The 16,588-nt window shown below is 45.6% G+C and overlaps 1 protein-coding gene across 2 annotated transcripts in view; it reads left to right on the plus strand.

Moving 5' to 3' along the window:
* Positions 1-6,924: 6,924 nt before the first annotated feature.
* Positions 6,925-16,588, plus strand: part of CTNNA2 (catenin alpha 2) — a 1,073,907-nt gene continuing 1,064,243 nt past the window's right edge. The window contains exons 1-2 of one of the 2 annotated variants that reach the window (XM_038752080.1): positions 6,925-6,941; positions 11,203-11,330. The gene's annotated coding sequence lies outside the window, so the exon portion shown is untranslated. The remainder of the gene's footprint in view (positions 6,942-11,202; positions 11,331-16,588) is intronic. The other variant, XM_038752081.1, reaches the window with a different exon arrangement.

The following is a 16,588-nucleotide window of genomic DNA, read 5'->3' on the forward strand; positions in this document are numbered from 1 at the left end:
TTTTGGTGCTTTAAAGAGTTTTAGATACCTTGAACTTCTAGAGCTAGTCTAAAACTACAAGGATGATGGATATTTCAGTTTTACCGGCAATGTTTTATTGTTATTGAGTTGGGTGCTTCAGAGCACATGGTATTTTTCTTCATATTTCATTCCGGGTTTTGTAACAACTCTATTTCAAAAAAAAGTCTCCATCGTTAGTATGGTAGCTACTTGGACTGCAAATTATGTTTATGGTATTCAAGAAGAGAATGACACTGGGAAGGAAGGAGGGTAGTATCGGGGGAATGAGAACCAGCCGTCATCGTCAGCCATCGAAGACAAAAGAAACACACAAGAAACAAAGGCAAAAAAAATTGTTCTGCTTTTGAATGTAAAAACACATAAAAGGAAATAAAGCCTTTTGAGCTTTTAGTCCGATGTCATTATCACCAAGGTGTTTGGATATTACCAGGGTGAGTTTAATGATATAAATTTAGATGAATGCAGGCAGGCTTAGGGGAGGGGGAGTGTTTTTTCACAGTTAAAAAGAGATAGGGAAATCCCTTGAGGACCCAAACAGGAACCGCAGCTGCTACTTGCCTGCTGACTACTACACACACACACACACACACACACACACACACACACACACACACACACACACACACACACACACACACACACACACACACACACACACACACAATCTCTGGTTAGTTATTGGTGCTGTGATTGACAAGCAGCATTATTTTGGGGCGAAGGGGTGAATGTGGGCAAGGCCATGTGGGGAATTTCAAGAGCTTCAGATGTATTTTCTTTAATACCCTTTTTACGGCAATTTGCAATGGCTGAAAGCTATACTGGTATGTTATGTAACCCTACTAAATGTCCCTCATTAATACATTTGGTTTTTTTTTTAGTCAATACAAACGAGAAACAAGGAAGAAAGAGAAATGCATTAACTCAATGATTCAACACTGTTTTTAATATTACTTGCAATTCAGTTCCCATGCTTTTACTATCCAGGTACAAATTCTCACTCAAATCTTACAGCGGCATTCAGTCCTCACAGACACTGATAAAAATGCAGGGAACTTATCTCACATACATAATTTTTTAGGTTAATAGCTGAGGCTTTCCCAGAGATGGAAAGTCAAACACCACCCTGATATTGTTCCGTGCACGTCTGCCTCAGAAACTGCCTCCTGAGAGTGGATGCGCTCTATTCTAGTTGTTTAAACACTAGTATTTATTGAGTACTTACTCTATGCAGAGCACTGTATTGAAATGTTTGGGAGAGTACACCATAACAGAGTTGTTAGACATGTTCCCTGACCGCAAGGAGTTTACAATCTAGAGGGGGAGGCAGACACTGAAATAAATTAGGGGTAGGTACATAAGAACTGCTGTGTGACCTTGGGCAAGTTATCATTTAATTTCTCTGTGTCTGAGTCTAACCGTATAAGAAAAGGGATGAAATGCCTTTTCTTCCTCTATTTAGACTGTGAGCCCCGTGTGGGACAGGACTGTGACCAACCTTTATCACATCTACCCCAGCACTTACTACAGTGTTTGGCTCCTGATAAATGCTTAACATATCTACCCCAGCACTTAATACAGTGCTTGGCACCTGATAAGTGCTTAACAAATACCATTACTATTGTTATTATTCGTTCCTATGTCCTCGGGTAGCAGAGGCCGCCCCATATCTTGCTGTTCATCACCCTAAAGTTTCTTTTGTATGCATTTTCCCTGCCGCCCAATTGTCCCCTGGCCCTTTGTGCACCCTTTCACTCAACTTCCACTAGAAAGCTTTAGTGCTCCCTCCCGTAGGGATAGAGAAGATCAATTAATCAGTCAATCAAGAGTATTTATTAAGTGCTTACTGTGTGCAGAGCACTGTATTAAGCGCTTGGGCGAGTACAGCATAACAGAGTCGGTAGACCCGTTCCCTGACCACAGTGAGCTGTAGAAGAGTCTAGGTTTTCCTGATCCCAGGGATGAGGACGGGATTTCTTGGATTTGCCCTGTCCGCCGTCCACAGATCCCGCTTTCTCATATTCCTCGGCTTTTCCAGGTCCCTTGGCAGAGTCTTGCACTGTGGGCCCTGCAGCCTGCTCCTTCCCCCTCGGCTCCCAACGGGCTTCGGGACACTGCCTTGCAGGGCCCAGGCCCAGGCCCCCTGGCCTGGAATGCCCTCCCTCCCCACATCCGCCAAGCTAATTCTCTTCCTCCCTTCAGGGCCCTACTGAGAGCTCACCTCCTCCAGGAGGCCTTCCCAGACTGAGCCCCCTCCCTCCTCTTCCCCTCCTTCTGCTCTCCATCCCCCTCACCTTACCTCCTCCCCTTCCCTACAGCCCCTGTATATATGTATATATGTTTGTACGCATTTATTACTCTATTTATTTATTTTACTTGTACATATCTATTTATTTTATTTTGTTAACATGTTTTGTTTTATTCTCTGTCTCCCCCTTCTAGACTGTGAGCCCACTGTTGGGTAGGGACCGTCTCTATATGTTGCCAACTTGTACTTCCCAAGCGCTTAGTACAGTGCTCTGCACACAGTAAGTGCTCAATAAATATGATTGATTGATTGATTGATTGACAACCCCCAGGGTCATGCTGCCTGTCCATTCTCCAGCACCCCTCCAACCACACCAGGTACCCCTGCTCCCGCAACCCTCCAACCAGCCCCACTGCCCATCATCCCCCCCGCACCCTTCCAACCAGCCCAGCTGCCCAACCATCCTCCTGCACCCATTGTCCCGCACCCCTCCAGCCACACCAGGCTACCCTTCTCCCACACCCCTCCACCCCTCTAACCTCCTCACTGTAGCTCGGTCTCACCTGTCCCACCGTCGACCCCCGGCCCACATCATCCCCCTGGCCTGGAATGCCCTCCCTCCACACATCCGCCAAGCTAGCTCTCTTCCTCCCTTCAAAACCCTAATGAGAGCTTACCTCCTCGAAGAGGCTTTCCCAGACTGAGCCCCCTCCTTCCTCTCCCGCTCCCCCTCGCCCTACCTCCTTCCCCTCCCCACAGCACCTGTATATACATTGGTACAGATTTATTACTCTATTTTACTTGTACGTATTTACTATTCTATTAATTTTGTTAATGATGTGCATTTGGCCTTAATTCTATTTGTTCTGACGACTTGACAGGTGTCCACATGTTTGGTTTTGTTGACTGTCTTCCCCTACTAGACTGTGAGTCCCTTGTTGGGCAGGGACCGTCTCTATATGTTGCCAACTTGTACTCCCCAAGTGCTTAGTACAGCGCTCTGCACACAGTAAGCGCTCAATAATTACGATTGAATGAATGAATGAATGAACCAGCCTCATTGCCCATCCATCCTCCCGTGGAAATCCGATGTACTGGAACTGCCACACCCCATTTGGTGGAAACATAGCCCTTAGCTGAAGTAACACCTTTTTGAGGAACACCGAAGAGAACTTTTATAATGTTAATACGAAAAGTTTTAGACTGTGAGCCCACTGTTGGGTAGGGACTGTCTCTATATGTTGCCAGCTTGTACTTCCCAAGCGCTTAGTACAGTGCTCTGCACACAGTAAGCGCTCAATAAATACGATTGATTGATTGATTCCATCCGGTTTGGTGAATCCTTAATAGTGGCTGAATTTTACTGCTGACCATTGACAGTGTGTCAACAAGCCCTGGAGCCTAAGATAACCTTATCTGAGAATCGAGATGCCTGTGTCGATTGAAATGCACACCTAGGGGAGGAAGGGGGACTATTGCTTCAGTACAACTGAAACCTAAAAAGTGTCTTCGGGGTTTTACACTGATCACCTCCCGAGGCGTGGTGTCTGACCGCTCTACTGAATAAACTTTGGAGGCCTTCCAAGTCATATATGCGTCTCACTGACCATGCAGAGCGACGACGAACAGGCATCACTTGACATGTAACACTCCCGCACCCCTCCAGCCACACCAGGCTGCTCTGTTTGTATCGTAGTTCCCCAAGCGCTTAGTACAGTGGTTTCCGAACAGTAAGCGCTTAATAAATATAACTGAATGAGTGGATCCGTCCTCCCTCACCCCTCCAACCAGACCCGATGCCCGTCCGTCTTCCCGCATCCATCCTCCCGTGCCCTTCCAAACGGCCCGGCTGCTGTTTTTGGATTGCACTTTCCCAAGCGCTTAGTACAGTGCTCTGTACCTAGTAAGCACCCAATAAATACGACTGACTGAGTGAATGAATCCGTCGTCCCTCATCCATCCTTCCGCACCCTTCCAACCGGCCCGGCTGCTCATTTTGTATTGCACTTCCCAAGCGCTTAGTACAGTCCTCTTCACATAGTAAGCGCTCAATAAATACCACTAACTGAATGAAAGAATCTGTCTTCCCGCATCCATCCTCCCGCACCCCTCCAACCGACCCGGCTGCTCTTTTTGGATTGCACTTGCCCAAGCGCTTAGTACAGTGTCATGCGCGTAGTAAGTGCTCAATAAATACTACTGAATGGCTGAATGAATGAATGAATACATGCTTCCACATCCATACTCCCTCGCCCCTCCAACCGGCCCGGCTGCTTTTTTTTTGGATTGCACTTTCACAAGCGCTTAATACAGTGTTTTGCACGTAGTAAGAGTTCAATAAACGCTACTGACTGGATGAATGAATGAATGAATGAATGAATACATGCTCCTGCATCCATCCTCCCACGCCCCTCCAACCGGCCCGGCTGCTTTTTTTTTAGATTGCACTTTCGCGAGCGCGTAATAATAATAATAATAATGTTGGTATTTGTTAAGCACTTACTATGTGCAAAGCACTGTTCTAAGCGCTGGGGGGAGATACAAGGTAATCAGGTTGTCCCATGAGGGGCTCACAGTCTTAATCCCCATTTTCCAGATGAGGGAACTGAGGCCCAGAGAAGTGAAGTGACCTGCGCAAAGTCACACAGCTGACTTTGGACTGTGAGCCCACTATTGGGTAGGGACTGTCTCTATATGTTGCCAACTTGTACTTCCCAAGCGCTTAGTACAGTGCTTTGCACACAGTAAGCGCTCAATAAATACGACTGATGATGATGATGATGACAAGGGGATTTGAACCCACGGCCTCTGACTCCAAAGCCCGTGCTCTTTCCACTGAGCCACGCTGTGATGGAGGAGGAGGAGGTGGAGGAGTAGATGGTGTTCTGCACGTAGTAAGCGTTCAATAAATACGATTGAATGAATGAATGAATGAATAAATAAGTGAATCCTTCCTCCTGCACCCCCCGTCCAGTGCTCTGCAAATAGTAAGCACATACTTCCCAAGCGCTTAGTACAGTGCTCTGCACACAGTAAGCGCTCAATAAATACGATTGATGATGATAGTAAAAGCGCATAGTAAACGCTACTGACTGGCTGAATGAATGAATGAATACGTGCTCCCGCATCCATCCTCCCGCACCCCTCCAACCGGCCGGGCTGCTTTTTTTTTTGGATTGCACTTTCCCAAGCGCTTAATGCAGTGTTCCGCACGTAGTCAACGTTCAATAATGAAGGAATGAATGAATAAATGAGTTCAAGGAATGACTAAATGAGTGAATCCGTCCTCTCGGACCGCCCGTCCAATCAATCAATCAATCAATCAATCAGTCGTATTTATTGAGCACTTACTGTGTGCAGAGCACTGTACTGAGCGCTTGAGCACTGTACTAAGCGCTTGGGAAGTCCAAGTTGGCAATCTATAGAGACAGTCCCTACCCAACAGTGGGCTGTGCTCCTCACATAGTAAGCGCTCAATAAATACGATTGATCAAAGCCCTACCGAGAGCTCACCTCCTCCAGGAGGCCTTCCCAGACTGAGCCCCTTCCTTCCTCTCCCTCTCGTCCCTCTCCATTCCCCCATTTTACCTCCTTCCCTTCCCCACTGCACCTGAACATATGTATATATGTTTGTACATATTTGTTACACTATTTATTTATTTATTTATTTTACTTATTTTATTTTCTTGGTATGTTTGGTTCTGTTCTCTGTCTCCCCCTTTTAGACTGTGAGCCCACTGTTGGGCAGGGACTGTCTCTATGTGATGCCAATTTGTACTTCCCAAGCGCTTAGTCCAGTGCTCTGCACATAGTAAGCGCTCAATAAATACGATTGATTGATTGATTGATTGATTACTTGTACATATCTATTCTATTTATTTTATTTTGTTAGTCTGTTTGGTTTTGTTGTCTGTCTCCCCCTTCTAGACTGTGAGCCCGCTGTTTCGTAAGGACCGTCTCTACATGTTGCCAACTTGGACTTCCCAAGCGCTTAGTACAGTGCTCTGCACATAGTAAGCGCTCAATAAATACGATTGATGATGATGATGATACGATTGATTGATTGACTGACTGACTGACTGAATGAATGGGTCCTCCCGCCCCCCCCCGGCCCGGTGACGCGGTTGCCATAGCTACGGCGCCTGCGCCTTGCGGCGGCGCCGCTCTCCCCCCCCGCCCCCCCCCCCGCCGCTCCGGGGGCGGGGCCCGGGGGGCGGAGGCTGCTCCACAGCGCCCCCGGGCGGAGGCCGAGCGCGCGGCAGGGAGGCGAAAGGCCGAGCGGGCGGCGCCTGCGCACTGGGCTCCCCTGGGTCCCTGCCCGCCCGTGCCCGTCGGTGCCCGCCCGTGCCCGCGCCCGCCGTGTCCCTCCCCTAGCGGCGGCCGCTGCCTTTGCCCCCCGCCGCCGTTGGGCAGGACGCCAGGGGAGGGACCGAGCGGAGGGGCGGGAGGGAGGGCCAGCGGGCGGGCCGGCGGGCGAGCTCCGAGCCCAGCCCGGGACAGGCGGAGCCGGAGCCGGAGCGGGATCCGTTGCCCTGCCCTGCCCTGCCCTGCCCGGCGCTGCCCCCGGCAGGACCAGGAGGACCGCCCGGAGGAGGAGGAGGAGGAGGAGGAGGACCAGGACCGTCCGCCGGCAGGAGCGGGAGGCGGCGGCGGCGGCGGCGGTGAGGGCACCGAGGTGAGCCCGGGCCACAGCATCCTTCCTCCTCTGCCCATCCCGCCCTGCCCCTGCCCCTGCCCCCCTCCCCGTCCCCTGGCCCACCGCTCCATCCTGCCCCACGCCCCCTCTCCTCCCCTCCCACGGTCCTCCTTTCTTCCCCAGCCCTCCTCTCTCCCAATCATCCATCCCATCCTTCCCATCCCTCCCATCCTTCCCATCCCTCCCATCCATCCAGCCTTTCTCTGCCGCCTCCTGTTCATCCTCTCGACCTCTTCTTTCTCTGCCTTTCTCTCTCTGTCTCTCCCTTTCTCGCTTTCCCTTTCCATTTCTCTCTCTTTCTCTCCCTTTCCTTTTTTCTCCCTCTCTCTTACCCTTTCCCGTTCTCCCTTTCTCTTTCTCCTTTTCTCTCCCTCTCTCTCTCCCTTTCGCTCTCTTTCCCTTTTTCTCTTTCTCTCCCTTTCCCTTTCTCCCCTTTTCTCTCCTTCTCTCTCTCCCTTTCGCTCTGTTTCCCTTTTTCTCTCTTTCTCTCCCTTTCCCTTTCTCCCCTTTTCTCTCTCTCTCTCTCTCTCTCTCTCTCTCTCTCTCTCCCTTTCACTCTCTTTCCCTTTCTCTCTCTTTCTCTCCCTTTCCCTTTCTCCCCCTTTCTCTCTCTCTCACCCCCCCACCCCATCCCCTTTTCCCCCATCTCCACCCCTGTCTCTCCCTTTCTCTCTCTCTCTCACCACCCCCACCCCATCCCCTTTTCCCCCCTCTCCACCCCCACCTCTCCTAGAGCATGCCAACTTCCTCAATCAGGCCGCTTTTGGGGGTGTTTTCCTTTTTTTTTTTTTTTTTTTTTTGGTTTTTGGACAATTGGGAATGTGCACTTCCACCCAAGAATCCTTCAGACCCAGGCTCCCCCTCCCATCGCCTTAACCCCTCAAAATCCCTGCCAGGGAGAATCAAGTTGGGGATTGCATTGTGAGCACCCCGGCGGTTAGTACAGTGCCCGGCGCATGTAGTTTAGCGCTTAACAAATGCCATCATTGTTTTTATTGTATTGGAGACCCACAGACCAACAGGATGCTGTAGAGTAATGGTATTTATTTGAGGGACAGCCAAGCCCTTGAAAACGTGGCTTACAACCCTCCATCCCAATGCTCGTTACCTTTCGCTCTGAAAGTATGTCAACACCCCTCCCCCTTTTTCTCTTACAGATATCACATATTTGGTTCAATCTGCCCTTCTAGCGTGCTTCTCAGTAATTTATAGCCTCGCTTCTCTCTGCCGCTCTGATTGTCTCAGAGAGGAACCACTAGGAAAGAGGAAAAGGGAGAGGGAGCAAGAGAGAATGAAAGGAGGGGAGATGAGAGGTGGTGGGCAAATGGGAGGTTTTTACATTATTTCCCCGTAGGCCCATTTGGATGGAAAATTTCAAACTGCCCGCGTAATATTTGGCTCAGAATCCCACCTGGGTGGCCCCTGCTCCCATCAAAGTATCTCTCAGAAACTGAAAACTCACCGGAATGCAAAATGTGTGCACCACATCCTTGTCTGATAAGAAATGTTTGCAGACTATCCGCTGGAAGTGGTTGAGATTTGTGGAAACTACAGAGAGGGAGTGCATGCCAAAGTGATGTGCCCATGGTCCACGCTGTGTAACACCAGATATCGGGAATAATGGTGAAACGGACAGATGTTGGGGGAATGGGGTTGTACTCCGGAGGCGTGTGATGTAGTTTCATTTTGATTGTTTTTACTCCACTGGAGGTTTGTGTTTTGGTACGCCTTCTGCCAACTGGTTTAATCCGATGCCCTGCTTGTACCCCTTCTTCCTCCTTCAAGAAAAAAAGAACATACTTAAAGAAAATTACACCGTGTGCCTTGGCTTGGGGTCGGATGGGTGGGCTAGAGTAGTTTTTCCTATTTTTCAAAGTGGGATCGGTTACGCATGATTTTTCCACAAAATACCACAATCTCCTGTATGCCGAATGTATATTACACAGCCCGGGATCTAGTGTGTTCTGACATTTCTCCTTTTGTCAGTCTCAAGCATTGCAATAAGGAGTTTATCTGTACTTTGTTTGAACTGACAGTCCTCAGAATGACTGGTATCATTAACTCAGTCCTAGAATATTACTGCAAGCCAGACAAATACCTTTCTGGAACGGACTCTGAAAAAAATCTGCCTATTCTGTTATATCTTCTTCACTTATATTCCCTTTGGAAAACGTTAAGATCCATTTCCCTTATCTCCTGGAAGCACAGTGGTGTTGTTTGGTGTGGAGGTGGCGAGAAGGGCACTAGAAATGAATGATAGCGTTACAGAAGGTCAATCAATCAATCAATGGTATTTATTGAGCACTTACTATGTGCAGAGAATATAGTTCCCTACCCATCATGAGCTTACAGTCTAGAGGTCCTGGGAAATCACAGACTTAAAACATTTCAGTAAATGCTGTATGTTGGGTAATTTTTATGGGAATATGGAAAGAAGTTGAAAAACAGCAAGAGAATTGCCTCACAGAATGCTTCAGTGTTTATTTGATGAAGAGCTACTTCAATAACGTACATTAGTAATTGGGGAGCATTTTGTATAAGGAATGCTGTACCCCAACTCTGTAGAATGAGAACACAATTCTGTTGATGGTTCTGCTGATAATCCAAACCATGGAGCAGGAAGCTCAGGTGGCTTATCTCAGTGTCACTAGAATCCCAAAGTAGAATTACAGCCCCCTAATTGATGTATATTTGGAGGTGGTTATACTGGTTTTATATCACTCTTATCTGTGAGTTTTCTGAAATGTTTTGGAGCCAATAAGACTGGGGCACTGCCAAAATATCAATGTCTCTGAGTGGTACAGATTTAATCGAAGGGAGTTTTGCTTTCAAACAGAGTTTTCCATAGACAGCTCCCACAGATCTGTCCCCGAATTTGGGTTTTGGAAGAAGTGAGCTGTGTATTTAAGTACAGCCAGCTACATTGCTGCCACCGCTCATGTTTCATTACAGTTCTTCGGGACAGAGTGGAATTCCCTAAGGTTCTGTCTTTGCCTCTCTTCAGTACCAGTCTCTCCTGGAAGGAAATTGATCATTTTTCATCTCATTTGTTTATAAGTAACCATTCTGGTAGGGAAAGCCTAAGGATGGCTTCACACAATACTTTTATAATCAAAGTTTTCTCTGTATTGGATTTGAAAATAAAATTAAGAGAATAGATGGCATGTACATAAGAACAAGAAAACTGATTCAGATCAGCAGATATGCAAACTCGACTATAATACTGATACCAGAAGGAAACTTCCTTTTTTGGGGGCCTGACTTCTTGAGATTTTGTGCTGGCCAAACTTTGAGACCTCTCAGGATTTGGAGAAAAGGTGACTGCCCAGATCACTTTCTAGGGCAATGCGTTTATATCTGGAATATTTTAGTGTTGAGAACACCTTGCACATTGAGAAAATTTTGTATTATTAAGATGCTTGAACTATTTTGGGGTCTGTAGGTCTTTATTCCCTATATGTAATTATTCATTATTTAAAATTTTTCTGGAGGTTTAGCATATTCTCTAAACTCAGCATCACGCAATCCCCCCTAATCCTGGCTTCTGTCTTGTGCCTGCCTTGACAACCAAGTCCTGGTCCTGCTGCTGCTTCTCTTCCTGGTTTGGGTAATAATAAAATAATAATAATTAATAATAATAATAATTGTGGTATTGGGTAAGCGCTACTATATGCTGAGCACTGAACTAAGCGCTGGGGTAGATGAATGCCCTTGGATCAAACCGTCCCTTTCCCACATATGGCTCACAGACTAATGATAATAATAACAATAATAATAATGTATTTGATAAGCGCTTACTATGTGCCAAGCACTGTTCTAAGCACTAGGGTAGATACAAGGTAATCAGGTTGCCCCACGAGAGGCTCACAGTCTTAATCCCCATTTTACAGATGAGGTAACTGAGGCACAGAGAAGTTAAGTGGCTTGCCCAAGGTCCCATAGCAGTCAAGTGGCGGAGCCAGGATTAGAACCCACGTCCTCTGACTCCCAGGCCTGTGCTTTTTCCGCTAAGCCATATTGACTACGGCATGGTGGGACTTAGAAGGAGAGGGGCTAATTCTACAGAAGGAATGGAAGCCAAACTAGGAACTAGGTGATGATTTTTTGAGCCCCTGGGACACACCTCATCTCACTCAGTCCCACTGGCTTTGGAATCCCCTTTTCCTTACTCCTACCCCCACCTCACCTGACAAACCGAACAAAGAGTTTTTAGATCATGACACCTTCCCTTCCCTTCCAGCCTCTCTGCCTTCCTCCCGAATCACGGCCCATCCCAGGAGACAGGCGAGCGGAGCTGCTTTCAATACCTCTGTCCTCACCATCAACGTTTCGCCATCCTTAAGGGCCCTGAGGTCACCGCTGCTGGAGGTAGGAGCCAGTCCACTACTATAGCCCTCTTTCTCCTTGGTGAGAACATATGTGGGCCCCCATGGCAACAGTGCATCTGACATTATTCATTGCCTCTTGCCGTGCCAAATGGACAAATAGTCATGCAAAACCTGATAGAATATGTAGCAGGGGTGACCGAAATGTGATTCTTCAATTTTTCGCAGCTCCTGGAAAACACACTCTGTACATCTTTCTGTCAATCCATATGAAAGTTCTCAGCACAGTTTCACCCCCATCTGTCACCCCAAGTGACCCTCCCAGCCCAGCTCACCCCCTACCCCGCACTAGAGGGGCCAGTCATCTGTTTTAACAACAGACAGTCAGTTGGGTTTTCAGCTGCCCTCCCCCTGCCTGGAGCCGATTCAGTACCTGACGCTTTTATGTCCATTCAGAAAATTTGCAGCCCTTCCTCCACTGCAGCTCCCTCCTTCCCCCAAATTTCACAGCTCAGTGCAGCACTAGAGGTTATCTGGACCTGCAGCAGGACTCCGGGGGAAGTGAAGGATTCAGGGTTCCCTGGGAGAAACGCTCCGACATCACGCATGATCGGCCTCCCTCGGAATCACGGTGCTTGGGACTTCATTCCGTGATGCTTCGTAACTCGAACCTTTTTGCCTGTTCCTGAGTGCTGTCATTGCCCCCCTCCTAGCCCCCATCCCACACCCCACTCCAAAACTAGCTGTGCCTCAAGCCACCATTATACTCATTAAGCGCTAACTTAATGACACAAAGGTTGTGAGTTTTGTGGTGGCCATCGTGAGGGGCACAGCCACTCCCATGAGACTGTGAATCTTCTTGAGACTCGACTGTAAGCTCCTGGAGAGCAGGAATCATATCTTCCAAATCTATTGTATTGTACTCTCCCAAGCGCTTAGTATAGTGCTCTGCATAATAGTCAGCAGTCAATAAAAACCATAGATTGATTGATTGATGAGCACTCCTCCCTATAGCTTGTGTCCTGCAGCTTTCAAAGTTCTGAGGATAATCTGAGGTGAATTCCAAGTTTAGTCATTTTCATCCCTCTCACATACCAAGTCAGACTTTACAGTAACACTAGGTTTACAAACCTCAGTGGGTCTAATATTTTGATGTTTCTCTGAAAATGTGTTGCAGTGAAATGGCTCAGACAAAAACACTAAAATGTTTTTGTTTAATTGTGCTTTTTAAATTGAGTTGCCTGAAATAAGTTGTTGTTGTTTTTATTAATCTAGGTGCTCTCATGTTTTAAAGGACATACAAATTCAGATCTATAGAGCAATATGGGCTAAGGATATTATGGGCTAAAAATATAAATACACCAAAATCTTACCTTTGTCAATCAATCAATCAATCTGTGGTATTTATTGAGTTCTTATTGTGTGCACGGCACTGTACTAAGTGCTCAAAAGAATGCAGTGCAACAGAGTTGGTAGACTCATTCCCTGCCCAAACCCACAAAACTCTCCAAGCGTGAGAATTGGGCTGTTCATCCCTGACGCGTTGACGTAGCTAGATGCTCCCATGTTTTAAAGGGCCTCCAAATTCACATTCATTCAATTGAATTTATTGAGTGCTTACTGTATACAAAACACTGTACTAAGCACTTCACGGTAATGTGGGCTAAGGATATTGTCTTTTCTTGTCTTATGCAATCGATTCGTTTCCAACCCACAGCGACTCAATGGACGCATCTCTCCCAGAACGTCCCACATCCATCTGCAATCATTCTGGTAGTGTACTCAGAGAGTTTTCATGGTCAAAATACAGAAGTGTTTTTACCATTGCCTTCTAACACGCAGTAAACTTGAGTTTCGACCCTAGACTCTCTCCTATGCCCAGGTGCGGTTCATAGAGGGGAAAGGATATTATAAATAAACCAAAATTAATTCTTTAATTCAGTCGTATTTATTGAGCCCTTACTGTGTACAGGGCACTGTACTAAGCACTTGGGAAAGTACAGTATAGCAATAAAGACAATCCCTACCCAAATCGAGCTCACAGTCTTTCTTACCTTTGTCCCCCACTTCTCTTTTAACCCGAGAATTGGGCTGTTCATTCCTTAATTTCTAAAAGCACACCTTATAACATTGCAAACATTCAGAGAAGGGCATCTTAGAGATTTCCTTAGTTGAGTTCAGACTGCCCTATATTTGAGAGGAATTCAAAACCAGTACGGTCACTGAGTACTTTGGAAGTTTATTTTAATGTACTTTCACTATTATTATTATTATTATTCTCATTATACTTGTTAAGAGCTTCCTGTGTGCCACACACTGTTTTAAACCCTGGGATAGGTACAAGTTAATCAGTTTAGACACAATCCCTGTCCCACATGGGGCTCACACTCTAAGTAGGAGGGAGAACAGGTATTAAATCCCCATTTTATGGATGAGGAAACTGAGGCACAAAGAAGTGAAGTCACATAGTCACAAAGCAGACAACTGGCAGAGATAGGATTAGAACCCAGCACCTCTGACTCCCAGGTTGTTAGTCTTTCCACTAGGCCACGCTGCTCCCTTCATTGTGTCATTATGCATTTTGGGGATAGTTTTCCCCAGTAGTCACTTTTCTGAAGGTAAAGAAATGCAGAATACGTCAAATGATTGTAATCTCTTTGGTTTCCACATGTGGCATTACAGTCAGACTAGCTTTAAATAACTGCGAAAGATCAGTCTCCTGTCTCCCTCTACTCTGTCAATCAATCAATCAATCAATCATAATAATAATAATAATGATGATGACATTTATTGTCATCACTTACTATGTGCAAAGCATTGTTCTAAGTGCTGGGGAGGTTACAAAGTGATCAGGTTGTCCCACGGGGGGCTCACAGTCTTAATCTTCATTTTACAGATGAGGTAACTGAGGCACAGAGAAGTTAAGTGACTTGCCCAAAGTCACACAGCTGACAATTGGTGGAGTGGGATTTGAACCCAGGACCTCTGACTCCAAAGCCTGTGCTCTTTCCACTGAGCCACACTGCTTCTCTCTCTAGTCTGTAAGCTCATTATGGGCAGGGAATGTGTCTGTATATTGTTGTATTGTACTCTCCCTAGTGCTTAGTACAGTGTTTCACACACAGAAACACTCAATAAATAGGACTGAATGAATTAATTAATATGCTAGCGGACACGTACCCAAACACACATACACATTCACGCTCTCTCTATTCCACTCCGTTGGTTAACTCATTGTCTTGGAAACATCAGTGGGAAAAAGTTATTGAACATGCATAACAGTAGATTTTGCTAATCATTTTCCAAAATTTTGTGTTTCTTCTTTGAATTTTAAAGAATTTCTTAAATAATGGCCTATAATGCAAACTGCAGAAAATAAATGTAAACAATATTATTTAATCAAGAAACATATTTCTAGAAACTTCCTGAATATGTTTTTATTTGGCTGAGGTCAAGGGTGGATAAAATTCACTCGGTTCATAAAGAATTCTACATATCATGTATTGATTTGTGTATAGCAGTCATTCTCTTCTGTCCAGCACACAACATGGCCTCATGAATAAGGTTTCTCCTTTTCAGACTGATTGGATGGAAACATGATTACATAGTTACAGACCCTTTCCCCCAAATGATAGTATTTAAAAATATTTTAACTTGGAGATCATGTCCACCCATTTTCGTTTTATGAAAACAATAAGAAAAAGTATTCTTATTTCCAAGTTTTATTTTTGCTTCCATTAAAAAAAAGTCACCAGTGTTTTTAAGAGCCTTTGCTGTAGTGATTTCTCCTTCGAGGCAGTTTAAACTTTGGATGTAATTCTTATTCTGCCATTTTCTGAAGCTACTGAAAAGATTGATTGATTGATTAATTTAGCTCCCTCAGTGAACCAGACACTGTGAAAACCTACAAAAGACACAGTCTGTATTCTTTCCGAACTTCAACAGCCTGGCAGTTGGTCATTCTTTTTGTTTTGTAAATCCTGTCTACAGTATAAACATCAAGATTTGGAAGCTGTGATCACATGACCATTAAGTAGTGATTTTTAAAGTGTACTTCTCAAATTTTTAGGTGGGGAAATAAACTGTGGCAGTATTGGGTGATGATAAACACAAGGGGCAGAATAAGTGAGTCGATAATACTTTTGTATGGGTTACTGAGGCCAAATGATTTACGTTTGTTTACTTTGATGGGCATCTTGTTTGCTTTGTCGTGCTGAAACTACAGCAGTTTCGATCGTTTCGTGGTGGGCTTCTTGCAAGCTGTGGTTAAATTAATGTAATTTTATAAAGTTTTCCAAGGTAGATTATTGGGAAAGAGGTAGCGAATTGTGGGACAAATATAAAAACTTTTACGTTTAGCCTCTGATTGGCGTCTGAGTCTTGATGCTATTCTGAAGAGTGAAATACAAAGGAAAAGTGGAAATACAAACCCTTCACTGTGCAGTTAAAGCATTTCAGGTCCTTGAGTCAGATTAATGATAGAAATAATAATAATAATAATAATAATAATAATAATGATGGCATTTATTAAGCGCTTACTATGCGCAAAGCACTGTTCTAAGCACTGGGGAGGTTACAAGGTGGTCAGGTTGTCCCAGGGCGGGTTCACAGTCTTCATCCCCATTTTACAGATGAGGGAACTGAGGCCCAGAGAAGTTAAGTGACTTGCCCAAAGTCACATAGCTGACAATTGGTGGCTCTGGGATTCGAACCCATGACTGTAACTGTCAAATCCACATCCTGCCATCTTGCCCTGACTCTGAAATCAATAGTAGCTCCTCAGGGATGGAGAGCCAGAAGAGAATGTGGCTCTAAATAAGACCCTGAGGGATTGAGACCCGAAAAGAAGATTAATAAAATACATGTCTTTCGCCTAGTAAAAATTAGGCCTTATGTAATGACTCTGTGATCTCACTCCTGCTCCTCCTGGCAGGTAAGCACAGCATTTTCTTAGCCTACAGCTAATGGAGGAAATTGCTTGATTATGGGTGCTTTGACTGTCAGTGAGCATCACCTTAGAGTCTGGCATCTTTCTTGGAGAAACCGGAGATTGACTGGATAAGGAAGGCTATTGAGTGAACGGTGATTGAGTCATATTTTCTCCACAGATCGAGGGATTAAAAACAAATATGATACACTTTGTGAGTCTGAGTGTGTCTAGCTTAATCCTCACTAAATTCATCATCGAATCATAAGGTTGGAAAAGATTTTGGAAAATCATTAGCTCATCCCCGTGCCTCTTGGGCAGGGCTACCAACTCAGAAAGATAGCTCTCCCCGCTGCTCTTAAAAATTTCCAGAG

The sequence above is a fragment of the Tachyglossus aculeatus genome, chromosome 10 (assembly GCF_015852505.1).
Source record: "Tachyglossus aculeatus isolate mTacAcu1 chromosome 10, mTacAcu1.pri, whole genome shotgun sequence".
Lineage (NCBI taxonomy): Eukaryota > Metazoa > Chordata > Mammalia > Monotremata > Tachyglossidae > Tachyglossus > Tachyglossus aculeatus.